Below are 14,326 nucleotides of genomic sequence, written 5' to 3'. Positions count from 1 at the left end.
TATGTTATTAAGCCTTGACCTTCAGAAAGCCTTTGACTCGCTATCCTGGGACTATTTGTTTTATGTCCTTGAAAGAATGGGCTTCGGTTCAGGCTTTTTGTCTATTCTTAAGATCTTATATTGTCTTCCTACAGCAAAAATAAATTCTAGGGGATTTATGTCGGGAGCCTTTCCAATATGCAGAGGAACGCGACAGGGGTGCCCGCTATCGCCTTCCCTGTTTGCGCTGGCTATTGAGCCGTTGGCCAATCTCATACGAAATTCTCCCGACATTAGGGGGGTGAAGGTGGGAGGAGTAGAACATAAATGTGCCTTGTTTGCGGATGACATTCTGCTTTTCGTATCGACACCCCTTACATCCTTGCCGAATCTCTTTCATATTCTTGATCAGTTTGGCAAGCTGTCTGGGCTTAAGGTCAACCACTCCAAGTCGGTGGCAATGAATCTTACATTGCCAATCGGGGTAGTGAAGCTCCTAAAACGTAACTTTGATTTTCATTGGGATGCTCGTAGATTGACGTATTTAGGTATCAAATTGACGCCCACAATAGAGTCCCTCTACAAGGACAACTTCCCTCCACTTTTTCAACAAATAGCTACAGATCTCACTAGATGGTCCCCTCTTAATCTCTCATGGTTTGGTCGTATTGCCTCCATCAAAATGACGATCTTGCCCAGATTGCTATATTATTTTCGCACGCTCCCTATTGTGGTCCCTCAGAAGGCGCTTAGACAAATCCAAGGGCTCATTATGTCGTTTATTTGGGGTTCTAAAAGACCGAGAATACAGAGACAAACTTTATTTACCCCTAAAACGGCGGGGGGTCTGGGGGTTCCCAATATCCAACATTACTACCATGCAGCACGTCTGGCGCAATTTACAGATATGTATGCGAGACCATACTGCCCCCAGTGGAAGCAAATTGAAACGGCCGCATGTACCAGTTTCCCGCTGGAAACTTTACTGTGGATGGAGTCCTCGGACAGGCCTCCGGTTCTCTCCCCTGTGCTTTCTCAGATGTTACAGCTGTGGGACTCGCTTAGAAAGAGATTTCATATTAAATCACCCCATAATCCGCTCATGACTATCACGGGTAATTCTGCCTTTCCTCCGGGTCTGCGTAGAATGGAATTCCGGTGGTGGCTCAATAAGGGGTTTTACAGGATTAAGGACTTCTTTATAGGGGGGGACATTAGAACTTTGGATTACTTTAAGGACTCACACTCGATGCCCCCATCGGAGCATTTTAGATACATCCAGATACACCATTTCTTGTTGGACTGGAAATCCAGGCGGGGGGACATCAGTACATTGACCACTTTTGAACGGCTGTGCTGGCTTTCTGGCCTACGACGTAAAATATCCACGATATATTCCGATCTGGTTACTCCGGAGGGTAAACTCCCTTACATGACTCGATGGGAACACGATTTAGGTACGGGGGTGGAATTAGAGCAGTGGCGGGAGATGGCATGTACGACCTCGAAACTATCTATCAATACATCCTTGGTGGAAGCGGGTTATAAGGTATTAATGAGATGGTATATGGTCCCTACTCGTATAGCTCGATTTAACCCATCGGTGGATATGCACTGCTTTAGACAATGTGGCGCGGAGGGCACGCTAATGCATATTCTATGGGAGTGCCCAATGGTTGCCACCTTTTGGAACCAGGTATACCAGCTTATTAACACAGTGATCCAAGTCAAACCCCCCAAGGATGTGATTACGGCACTGCTATGCGGTCCTATTCCGGAGGTTCGGGCCCCCGCACGTAAATTTCTCCGATATGTGTTTCTGGCAGCTAAAATAACTATTGCTAGGGCTTGGCGAACACCCACGTTGTCTATGGATATGTTGATCGCTAAGATCTCATGGATAATGGTTAATGACCGCCTAACACATCTGCTGGCTGGTACATTAGACAAATTTGATGCCATTTGGGACCCATGGAGGAATCACACATCTTCGTGAATACATAGAGATGGTTATGAAACCCTTCTACCCTACACCTTTCCTTCCCCCCCTCCTTATCCTCCTTTTGATTATTGTGTGTGTTTTGTTTTTTGTTTTTTTTTCTTTTTCTCTCTCTTATCTTTCTTCCATAGAGGCCATGTTAAGGTACTCTATAAAGTAATGTGATGTCAAGGATAGTTACCTATGTTAGCAATGAATACATTTATATACTATATATTTGGCAGGAGTGTTGACATCATGACAGATATATAATGTGAGATTTATTGGAGGCCATGTTGGTCTAATACTTTGTTTACTTGTATTACTGAAATGCAAAAGTTGAGACTCTGCGAGTCTGTGTTATTACTATATTATTATTTTACAAAACTGTTTAATAAAAAACTATTGAAAACATAATAATGTTCAACTGAGCAAGACATAGACTTAAGCATAGACTAAAAGCTTCTGACCTTAAAATAAAGGTTTAGACTCTTATGTGGCAGCACTTCCAGTGCATGGATCCATTTGAACTCTTTTTAATAACCTCTCCCGATCACCCCCTCTTCTCAAAACTGGCACTTGATCGATAACCCTAAATTTTAACTGATTGACTGAATGTTCTTCCTCCACAAAATGTTGAGCTACCAGTAATATGAACTGTGTTCTTATTGTAGTTTTATGTTTGATTAGTTTCCTAATTTCACTCGTTATATTACATAGCTAGCTCTGCAAGTGTACCTCCCTTTAACCCCTTAAGGACGCAGCCTAGTTTGGGCCTTAAAGGGAATGTGTTGTTAGCAAAAAATGTATTTATTTTTTTTAGTTAAACAATTAGTGTGTAGGTGATTAAACATTGTTCTAATTTTTTTTATTTTTTTCTCGAGTCAGGAAATATTATAAATTAGATTCTAATTTATAATATTTCCCAGCACTGGTCACTAGATGGAGCAATTCCCAAAATTGCAGCATTGCATGTGGTAAAGCAACCACATTGCTTTATGCTGCAAAATTGGGAAAAAATCCCTCGCTCTAGTGAGCTCTCAGAATCCCCCCCTCCTTTATCCTGGCTATTGCCGGGAGAAACGAGGGGATTGAACGGTCTAACCTCCAACACTGTGTGTCGCCATTTTTTGAGCTAACACACAGTGTAGAAGGTTAACATACAGTAGTAAACACACTGAAACACGAACATACATAGAAATCACTTACCTGCTCCTGTCACCGCCGCTCCCTCTGGTCCGTCCGCTCCGTCTGCTGCCGCTGCTCCAAGTGCACAAGTCTGGAAGCCGGACGGCGCTCAGCTCAACTTGGACTGTGTGGGAGCACAATAAATACAAACGTTTAATAATACAAACGTTTTTTATAAAACACTAACATAAAACTGATATAAAAAATTTTTTTGGGGCGACACTATTCCTTTAAGGCTCAGAGCCTATTTTTCAAATCTGACATATTTCACTTTATGTGGTAATAATGTCGGAATGCTTAAACCTACCCAAGCAATTCTGAGATTATTTTCTCGTGACACATTGGGCTTCATGTTCGTGGTAAAATTTGGTCGATATATACAGTGTTTATTGGTGAAAAATGGCAACATTTTTAGAAAATTTTGAAAAAATAGCATTTTTCAGAATTTAAATGCATCTGCTTGTAAAACAGACAGTTATACCACCCAAAATAGTCACTAGTTCACATTTCCCATATGTCTACTTTAGATTGGCATCGTTTTTTGAACATTCTTTTATTTTTCTTGGATGTTACAAGGCTTAGAACATAAACAGCAATTTCTCATATTTTTAAGAAAATTTCAAAAGCCTTTTTTTTAAGGTACCTCTTGAATTCTGAAGTGGCTTTGAGGGGCCTATGTATTGGAAACCCTGATAAAACACCCCATTTTAAAAACTAGACCCCTCAAAGTATTCAAAACAGCATTTAGAAAGTTTTTTAACCCTTCAGGCATTTCACAGGAATTAAAGCAAAGTGGAGGTGAAATTTGCAAATTGCATTTTTCTTGCTGAATTTCAATTTTATTCATTTTTTTTCTGTAACACAGAAGGTTTTACCAGAGAAACACTACTAAATATGTATTGTCCAGATTCTGCAGTTTTTAGAAATGTCCCACATGTGGCTCTACTGCGCTCATGGAATAAAACACAAGCCGTAGAAGCAAAGAAGCACCTAGTGCATTTTGAGTCCTCTTTTTTATTAGAATATATTTTAGGCAGCATGCCAGGTTTGAAGAGGTGTTGAGGTGCCAAAACAGTAGGAATCCCCCAATAGTGACCCCATTTTGGAAACTACACCCCTCAAGGAATTCATTTATGGTTGTTGTTACCATTTTGACCCCATAGTTTTTTCACAGAACTTATTTGAATTGGGCTGGGAATGAAAACAAAATTATTTTTTTCAAATAATATGTAGTTTTGGCTGAAAATTTCTTATTTTCACAAGAAACAAAATACCCCATTCTGTTGCGCAATTTGTTCTGAGTGCCGCAATACCCCATTTGTGGTGATAAACTGCCGTTTGGGCACATGGAAGGGCTCAGAAGGAAAGGACCACCATTTGGCCTACTGGGGATTTTCTAGTGCGAAGTCATGTATGCAGAAGCCCCTGAGGTACCAGTACAGTTGAAACCCGCAAGAAGTGACCCCGTTTTAAAAACTACACCCTTAAGGCATTCATCTAGAGGTGTAGTGAGCATTTTGACCGGAGACCTACACCCCATAAACTGTAATGTGGGTTCTCCCGGGTATGGCAATACCCTACATGTGGCTGTTATCAGCTGCCTGGGCACACAGCAGGGCTCAGAGGAGAAAGACGAGGGGGGATAAGCTGTGCGGAGTGCATCAGGGTAAGTAAAATTGGGGTCAATTATAAACCAAGGGATGTATGATAAATTTTAAAACACTTTCATACAGAGCTCTGGTTATTCGGGACACGTGTCACATTGATATATTGTGTCATCCCTTATCGCCCTCTTATAGCAGACTTTGCACCTCTTTTGACTTTTTCCCTTCTTGCCAGTTTAGGGAACTTCTCCTGGAAAGTGTTGCCGCCCTGGTACGAGGCGTGTGGCCCCGCTTCCAGAAGTACTGGGTGCCCCCCCTTCTTGGTCCCTAAAGATTAGGTTCTTGATAATCACCTCTTGAAATTCCAGGAAAGTTCCCGTCTGGCCTGCACATCGACGTAGCATGTACGCATTGTACAAAGCCATCTGTATGATGTGCCCGGCCAGCTTCTTATACCACACCGCATGGCGCTGTAGGGCTTCAGGACTTGATCTGACAAGTCCATCCCTCCCATGTACCTATTGTAGTCCAGGATGCAGTCTGGTTTGGGGGTGGCCTTTCCTTCATATATCCTAAACCTGTAGGTATACCCTGATGCACTCTCGCACAGCTTATACATCTTCACGCCATACCTTGCCCTCTTACCCGGCAGGTACTCGCTGAATTGAACCCTCCCTTTAAAATGTACCAAGGACTCATCAATAGAAATACACTTCTTGGGGGTGAATGCTTGGGAAAACCGGGCACTGAAACAGTCTAATAGGGGTCTCCGTTTATACAAACGGTCAAAACTGGGGTCATCTCGGGGTGGGCACGGCTCATTATCAGTACAATGTAAGAAGCGAAGTATTGCCTCATTTATTTATTTTTTTAGGTTCCAGTTCAGTTCTGAAGTTGCTTTGAGGGGCCCATATATTAGAAACCCCTATCAAACACCCCATTTTAGAAACTAGACCCCTCAAAGTATTCACAACAGCATTTAGAAAGTTTATGAACCCTTTAGGTGTTTCACAGAAATTTAGAACAAAGTAGAGGTGAAGTTTACTTTTTTTTTTTGTCAGAAAATCCTCTTTATTCCATTTTTTTTACAACACAATTGGATTTATCAGAGAAACGCAACTTAATACGTATTGCCCAGATTCTGCAGTTTAGAGAAATATCCCACATGTGGCCCTCGGGCGGTAATGGACTGAAGCACCGGCCTCCGAAGCAAAGGAGCACCTAGTGGATTTTGAGGCCTCTTTTTTATTAGGCACCATGTCCGGTTTGAAGAGGTCTTGTGGTGCCAAAACATTGGAAACCCCCCAAAAGTGACCCCAATTTGGAAACTAGACCCCTTGAGGAATCCATTGTAGTTTTCTTGGGGTGCATGCGGCTTTTTGATCAGTTTTTATTCTATTTTTAGGTGGCGTGGTGACTAAAAAACAGCAATTCTACTATTGTTTTTTTATTCTATTTTTTTTACAGCATGCACCGTGCGCTATAAATGTCATATTCACTTTATTCTGCGGGGCGATACGATTACAGCGATACCAGATGTTTATAGTTTTTTTTATGTCTTATGGCGTTTGCACAATAAAATACGTTTGGTAAAAAATCATTCACTTTTGGTGTTACCTTATTCTAAGCGCCAGAACTTTTTTATTTTTCAATCAATAAAGCCGTGCGAGGACTTATTTTTTGCGTAACGAACTGTAGTTTCGATCAGTACCATTTTTCGGTACATGCGACTTTTTGATCTCTTTTTATTCCATTTTTTGGGAGGTGAAGTGACCAAACAATTGTGATTGTAGTACGGTTTATTATTATTTTCTTTTACGGTGTTCACCGTGCGGGATAAATAACGAAATAATTTTGTAGTTCCGGCCGTTACGGACGCGGCTATACCAATTATGTATAGTTTATTTGTTTGTTTATATATTTTTACTTTTAATAGTTTTAAAACTTTTATTTTCTTATTTTTACACATGTTTTTTTAACTTTTTTTTTACTGTATTACTTTGTCCCACTAGGGGACTTGAGGGCAGGAGGCCCTGATCGCTATTCTAATACACTGCACTACATGCGTAGTGCAGTGTATTAGAACTGTCAGCTACTCACTGACAGCAAGCATAGTGGGTCCTGACGTTGTCAGGACCCACTAGGCTTCCGTCTATGGCATAGCCGGACGCCATTGTTTGGTGTTCTCGGTTGCCATAGTCACCATCGCCGGCCGCTATCGTGTAGCAGGCCGGCGATGGCAGCTTAACCCCTAAAAAGCCGCGATCTCTATAGAACGCGGCTTTTAAGGGGTTAATCAGCGGGGACACAGCGATCGGTCCCCGCTGTAGGAGCTGTGACAGCTGCTGAACAAGACAGCAGCTATCACAACTCCTGTATGTGTCGGGAGGACGGCCGAAACGGCCGTTACTCCCGAGACGTACTATTAGGTCATGGAGCGCGAACGCTATAGTTACCATGACCCAATAGTACGTCCAGGAGCGGGAAGGGGTTAAAGTTACCTTTGCGACCAGGGCCGGCCTTAGGTTGGATGGCGCCCAGTGCGGGACTCTCTATTGCCGCCCCCTACACAAACCAAAAATTAACCACATATATAGACACGCACATACTGGAAATATATACTGTACATACATAAAGACAGATATTTAGACATACAGGCAAATATACATACACACATTCGGGAATAATATACATACAGGTAAATGTATAGAAGTACATATACACACACACCCCGGCAGATAAATACACAGACAGGAACATATACGAATACATAAAAGGCACATATATACAAGCACAAAGATACATTCACAAACGGACCCATATATACCCAGTACAGATGATGTAGTAGATTGCACATGCAGTCCTATGTAACACCACATATAACACACAGTGATAATTCTCTAAGTACAGATAATATCGTAGATTTCACGTGCAGCCCTACGTATCACCACCGATAACACACAGTAATAACTGAGTACAGATAATGTAGTAGACGTTACCTGCAGTCCTGTTACACCACAGATAACACAGTGATAACTCCCTGAGTACAGACAATGTAGTAGTGTTACCTGCAGTCCTATGTAACACCACAGATAACAAAGTGATAACTCTCTGAGTACAGATAATGTAGTAGATGTTACCTGCAGTCCTATGTAACACCACAGGTAACACACTGTGATTATTATCTGAGTACAGATAATGTAGTAGTCTTACCTGCAGTCCTATGTAACACCACAGATAACACAGTGATAACTCTCTGAGTACAGATAATGTAGTAGATGTTACCTGCAGTCCTATGTAACACTGCTGATAACACAGTGATAACTCTCTGAGTACAGATAATGTCGTAGATGATAACTATACCCTGAGACACATATAAACACACACAGAGGCATATATAAGTGCAGCAGAGTATATAAGGGTCAGCAGGGTATATAAGGGTCAGCAGGGTATATAATTGGCAGCAGGGTATATAGGGGCAGCAAGGCATATAAGGGGCAGCAATGTATATAAGGGCAGCAGGGTATATAAGGGGCATAATGGTATATAAGGGGCAGAAGGGTATATAGGGGCAGCAGGGTATATAAACGTCAGCAGGGTATATAGGGAGCAGCAAGGCATATAAGGGGCAGCAATGTATATAAGGCGTAGCAGGGTATATAAGGGGCGGCAGGCTATATAAAGGGCAGCAGGGCATATAGGGGGCAGCAGGGTATATAAGGGGCAGCAGGTTATATAAAGGGCAGCAGGATATACACTACCGTTCAAAAGTTTAGGGTCACTTAGAAATTTCCTTATTTTTGAAAGAAAAGCACAGTTTTTTTCAATGAAGATAACATTAAATTAATAAGAAATACACTCTATACATTGTTAATGTGGTAAATGACTATTCTAGCTGCAAACGTCTGGTTTTTAATGCAATATCTACATAAGTGTATAGAGGCCCATTTCCAGAAACCATCACTCCAGTGTTCTAATGGTACATTGTGTTTGCTAACTGTGTTAGAAGGCTAATGGATGATTAGAAAACACTTGAAAACCCAATTATGTTAGCACCGCTGTAAACAGTTTTGCTGTTTAGAGGAGCTATAAAACTGACCTTCCTTTGAGCTAGTTGAGAATCTGGAGCATTACATTTGTGGGTTCGATTAAACTCTCAAAATGGCTAGAAAAAGAGAGCTTTCATGTGAAACTCGACAGTCTATTCTTGTTCTTAGAAATGAAGGCTATTCCATGCGAGAAATTGCCAAGAAACTGAAGATTTCCTACAATGGTGTGTACTACTCCCTTCAGAGGACAGCACACACAGGCTCTAATCAGAGTAGAAAGAGAAGTGGGAGGCCCCGCTGCACAACTGAGCAACAAGACAAGTACATTAGAGTCTCTAGTTTGAGAAATAGACGCCTCACAGGTCCTCAACTGGCAGCCTCATTAAATAGTACCCGCAAAACACCAGTGTCAACGTCTACAGTGAAGAGGCGACTCCGGGATGCTGGCCTCAAGGGCAGAGTGGCAAAGAAAAAGCCATATCTGAGACAGGCTAATAAAAGGAAAAGATTAATATGGGCAAAAGCACAAAGACATTGGACAGAGGAAGATTGGAAAAAAGTGTTATGGACAGACGAATCGAAGTTTGAGGTGTTTGGATCACACAGAAGAACATTTGTGAGACGCAGAACAACTGAAAAGATGCTGGAAGAGTGCCTGACGCCATCTGTCAAGCATGGTGGAGGTAATGTGATGGTCTGGGGTTGCTTTGGTGCTGGTAAATTGGGAGATTTGTACAAGGTAAAAGGGATTTTGAATAAGGAAGGCTATCACTCCATTTTGCAACGCCATGCCATACCCTGTGGACGGCGCTTGATTGGAGCCAATTTCATCCAACAACAGGACAATGACCCAAAGCACACCTCCAAATTATGCAAGAACTATTTAGGGAAGAAGCAGGCAGCTGGTATTCTATCTGTAATGGAGTGGCCAGCGCAGTCACCAGATCTCAACCCCATAGAGCTGTTGTGGGAGCAGCTTGACCGTATGGTACGCAAGAAGTGCCCATCAAGCCAATCCAACTTGTGGGAGGGGCTTCTGGAAGCATGGGGTGAAATTTCTCCCGATTACCTCAGCAAATTAACAGCTAGAATGCCAAAGGTCTGCAATGCTGTAATTGCTGCAAATGGAGCATTCTTTGACGAAAGCAAAGTTTGAAGGAGAAAATTATTATTTGAAATAAAAATCATTATTTCTAACCTTTTCATTGTCTTGACTATATTTTCTAGTCATTTTGCAACTCATTTGATAAATATAAGTGTGAGTTTTCATGGAAAACACAAAATTGTCTGGGTAACCCCAAACTTTTGAACGGTAGTGTATAGGGGCAGCAGGATATATAGGGGCAGCAGGGTATATAAGGGGCAGCAGGGTATATAAGGGGCAGCAGGTTATATAAGGGGGCAACAAGGTATATAAGGGGCAGAAGGATATATAGGGGCAGAAGGATATATAGTTTGTATGTAGCAGGGTATATAGGGGCAGCACAGATATCTTCATTTTATCTGTTCTACTTTCATATTGAACACACACTTTTACAAAGAAAGAGACATAAACACATGCAGAGACACACACACACACACACACACACACACACACATGCAAACACAGAGACACATACTTCATACACACAGACACATACTGTATACACACAGAGACACATACTGTATGCACACAGAGACACATACTGTATACACACGCATATACACTAACTGTATACACACACATACACACAGACACACATACTGTATACACACAGACACATACTACATATACACACAGATTGTATACACACACATACACACGGAGACACATACTGTATACTCATAGCGACACATACTGTATACACACAGAGACACATACTGTATATACACACATATACACACAGAGACACACAGACACACATAGATACTCACCATCTCTCCTTGCTGAGAGGATAACAGGTTTCTTGCAGGACGGGCTGTGGGAGGAGCTTCCTCCTCTTTTCTTGTTCCTCGGCTCTTATTTACTCCGTGTGTGTAACTAAGAGTAGAGCGCAGAGTAGAGGCAGAGCTCACACAGCTCGCACACCCCTAAGGCCAGCCCTGTTTGTGACCACTGTATGGGTGATAAAAGCTGTCACCCTTCCCCAGGTTCCCACAATTCCAGAAACACAGGCATGAGAAATTGCCATTTATAGGTGGCATTTAATAGGACTGTATTGATTTTTTATTTTTCTTTAAAGGACCCACGTCAGTTTTAACAAATTTAGATTTCAAATGGTACCTTTTTTATATTCCATCATTGGAAAATTTCGAAACTCAGAGATTTGTGGCCAACCTCTCTGCTCTAAACTCCATTCTCTCCTCAAGATCTCACCCACCTTGTTTTCATCGGAAAATGTAGAAACAAAGGGAATTCTTAAGGTATACAGAATACAAAGCAGCTGAATCTCAAAAAGTAAAAAACTTTTTTTTTTATAAAATGTCTTTAGGAAGTTGAACCAATCACACAATTTTATAAAAAAAATAATAAAAATAAACAATGTTAAATGTGTACATAGCCTTTAAAGAGGCTCTGTCACCAGATTTTGCAACCCCTATCTGCTATTGCAGCAGATAGGCGCTGCAATGTAGATTACAGTAACGTTTTTATTTTTAAAAAACGAGCATTTTTGGCCAAGTTATGACCATTTTCGTATTTATGCAAATGAGGCTTGCAAAAGTACAACTGGGCGTGTTGAAAAGTAAAAGTACAACTGGGCGTGTATTATGTGCGTACATCGGGGCGTGTTTACTACTTTTACTAGCTGGGCTTTCTGATGAGAAGTATCATCCACTTCTCTTCAGAACGCCCAGCTTGTGGCAGTGCAGATCTGTGACGTCACTCACAGGTCCTGCATCGTGTCGGCACCAGAGGCTACAGATGATTCTGCAGCAGCATCGGCGTTTGCAGGTAAGTCCATGTAGCTACTTACCTGCAAATGCTGATGCTGCTGCAGAATCAACTGTAGCCTCTGGTGCCGACACGATGCAGGACCTGTGAGTGACGTCACAGATCTGCACTGCCAGAAGCTGGGCGTTCTGAAGAGAAGTGGATGATACTTCTCATCAGAAAGCCCAGCTAGTAAAAGTAGTAAACACGCCCCGATGTACGCACATAATACACGCCCAGTTGTACTTTTACTTTTCAACACGCCCAGTTGTACTTTTGCAAGCCTCATTTGCATAAATACGAAAATGGTCATAACTTGGCCAAAAATGCTCGTTTTTTAAAAATAAAAACGTTACTGTAATCTACATTGCAGCGCCTATCTGCTGCAATAGCAGATAGGGGTTGCAAAATCTGGTGACAGAGCCTCTTTAAGTTAGAAAGCAGGGCCGCAGCTAGGGGGGGCAGGCGGGGCATGCAACTAGGATGTAGGAAAGGGGGGGACGCCGCAGAGCAGCCGTATCAAAACAGCTGGTCACTGCTAATAGGCGCCCTGTATGCCGGACAGCTGCATCTGCGATTAGAGTTAGGAGGAGCCAGGAGGTCATGTGGCGGCATTCGGTCCATTCCAGTCACCTGACCTGAGTCACATGACCTGTGTGTGGAGCTATCTACAGGGGGCTGTGTGGTGTTATATACAAGAAGGGGCCTGTGTGTGGCACTATCTACAAGAGGGAGGCTGTGTGTGGAGCTATCTACTGGGGGCTGTGTATGGCGCTATCTACATGGGGGCTGTGTGTGGCGCTATGTACAGGGGGCTGTGTGTGACCTCTTTAATTTATTTTCTTTTAAGTTATTGTTATGGTAACTACCTTATAGAACTATATTGCTTGTAGAATGTAGAAATGGTTTTATGCTCGAGTTACATGAAAAAAATTGTGCAAAAAAATTACACCTCATTGATTGGTAGAGAAAGCAAACACGGTGAGGGGAAAGAAGATATCAGGAATGAAGTTGAGGGGGGCGGGCACCAATCTGAATCTTTGCCCCGGGTGTAGGAGAACCTAGCTACGCCTCTGCAGAAAGTGATTCAGTACCACTTCTAATTGTCAAACACCTGTTTGAGTAAGATGACTTTAGGGTCTATTTAACGGTGCGGCCAAATTGCGGCTTATTCCTGCAAATGCCACAGTTGTACTATGGTTTTGCAAGACCCGCTGCATTTTGCCATAATTTTACGATAATTGGAGCAATAAACTACGTTTCCACATGTCAATGGAACCTTATAGACTCATTTGATCAAATAAAGTGGTATTGCAATCTCAGACATTTATGGCATAGCCATAGAATATGCCATAAATGTCTGATAGATGCTGGTCCCAGTGCATCTCACCAAGTCAGGTGGCACCAGAGCTCGGTCCCACATTCTTCGGAAAGCCAAAGAAAGCTGATCAGAAAAGAAGCGTCACAGCGCTCACCTGAGTGCTTCTCCTGATTTGTTTTAGTGATGGGGGAGTCTCCGCTCTCTGAACCCCACTGATCAAAACTTCTGACATGGCAAAATATTTATAAAAGTTTAGTTATATCTTTAAGTTTTGCATTTTCATTGTTTTGTTTAGATATTGTAGGCAACAATTTTGCTTACCTAATATTTTCTTAGCAAGTAAATGGGAGCATCAGGGATGTCCCATTCTACATTACACATTGCTATAATTATGGAGGACATAGAGATAGCACAGGAAAATCATGTAGGCCATTATAAGATGGCCATTTACACTGAGGATTTGCTACTAATTGTTTCCCCATTCCATCTCTAGAGCTATTTTTTTATGTACATCCAGCATGACATAGAGTTTTTCTAAAACGGAATGTACACTTTAGGCCACATATTCAAGCTGCAGATTTTGTTGCAGAAATTTCTGCGACTAAAAATCTGTTGTTTCTGCAGCAAGCACAAAATCTGCACCAAAACCTGCAGTGTGTGCAGACAGCCTTAAATGGTACGTGCGTTTCCATCACCATTTGTTTCCTTACTCCAATGCATCTAAAATATAAGAGGTAGTAACTTTCCAAATAGTCTTGATTAAAAAAATATCCTGCTGTTATGTGTATATAGCTCCTATACACACATATGGTAAAATACTAAAAACATACCCTGTGTGTAATATGATCCGGCAGTTATGTGTTATTCGACCTCCATTTGCTTCTAGGACACTGGAATATCATTTCTGGTCAGAGCAGATTAGCAGCATGAACGTACCTACAGCCATAGTAGTCCAGATTCTGAGGGGTCCACTCAGATTCAGATTGGGAGCAGTAGCCATACAGGCAGAGTTAAATTATAAAATTATATCTACCTGCAGCTGTCACTAGAGGGAGCACCTTACATACGGATTTATACAGCTAGTATTGAGTTCAATGGCATCCAAATAAATCTATGTAGTGAGCTCCCTCTAGAGGGGTTGCAGAGAGCCAGAATTAATGTTTCCCGCTAGAAGTTTTAAGGATCTATTCAGATGTTGTGTTTGAAGTGCGATTAAAACCGGAGCCACATGTGTTTCCACGATTTGATGCATTTTTCAATGCGGTTGCAGTAAAAAAAATTGCAACGTCAAGAAAA

General features: G+C 41.8%; 1 long non-coding RNA gene across 2 annotated transcripts in view; it reads right to left on the bottom strand.

The window, feature by feature from the left end:
• LOC142743104 (uncharacterized) overlaps window positions 1-14,326 on the bottom strand; it is a 116,274-nt gene that overhangs the window by 66,329 nt on the left and 35,619 nt on the right. For both annotated transcript variants that reach the window (XR_012881497.1, XR_012881496.1), the window contains one exon: window positions 3,167-3,269. This is a non-coding gene — a long non-coding RNA (uncharacterized LOC142743104). The remainder of the gene's footprint in view (window positions 1-3,166; window positions 3,270-14,326) is intronic.

Source organism: Rhinoderma darwinii, chromosome 2 (assembly GCF_050947455.1).
Source record: "Rhinoderma darwinii isolate aRhiDar2 chromosome 2, aRhiDar2.hap1, whole genome shotgun sequence".
In the NCBI taxonomy this organism is placed as follows: Eukaryota; Metazoa; Chordata; class Amphibia; order Anura; family Rhinodermatidae; genus Rhinoderma; species Rhinoderma darwinii.
The sequence above is the reverse complement of the archived record's forward strand: the minus strand, read 5'-3'. Positions and strand labels throughout refer to the sequence as shown.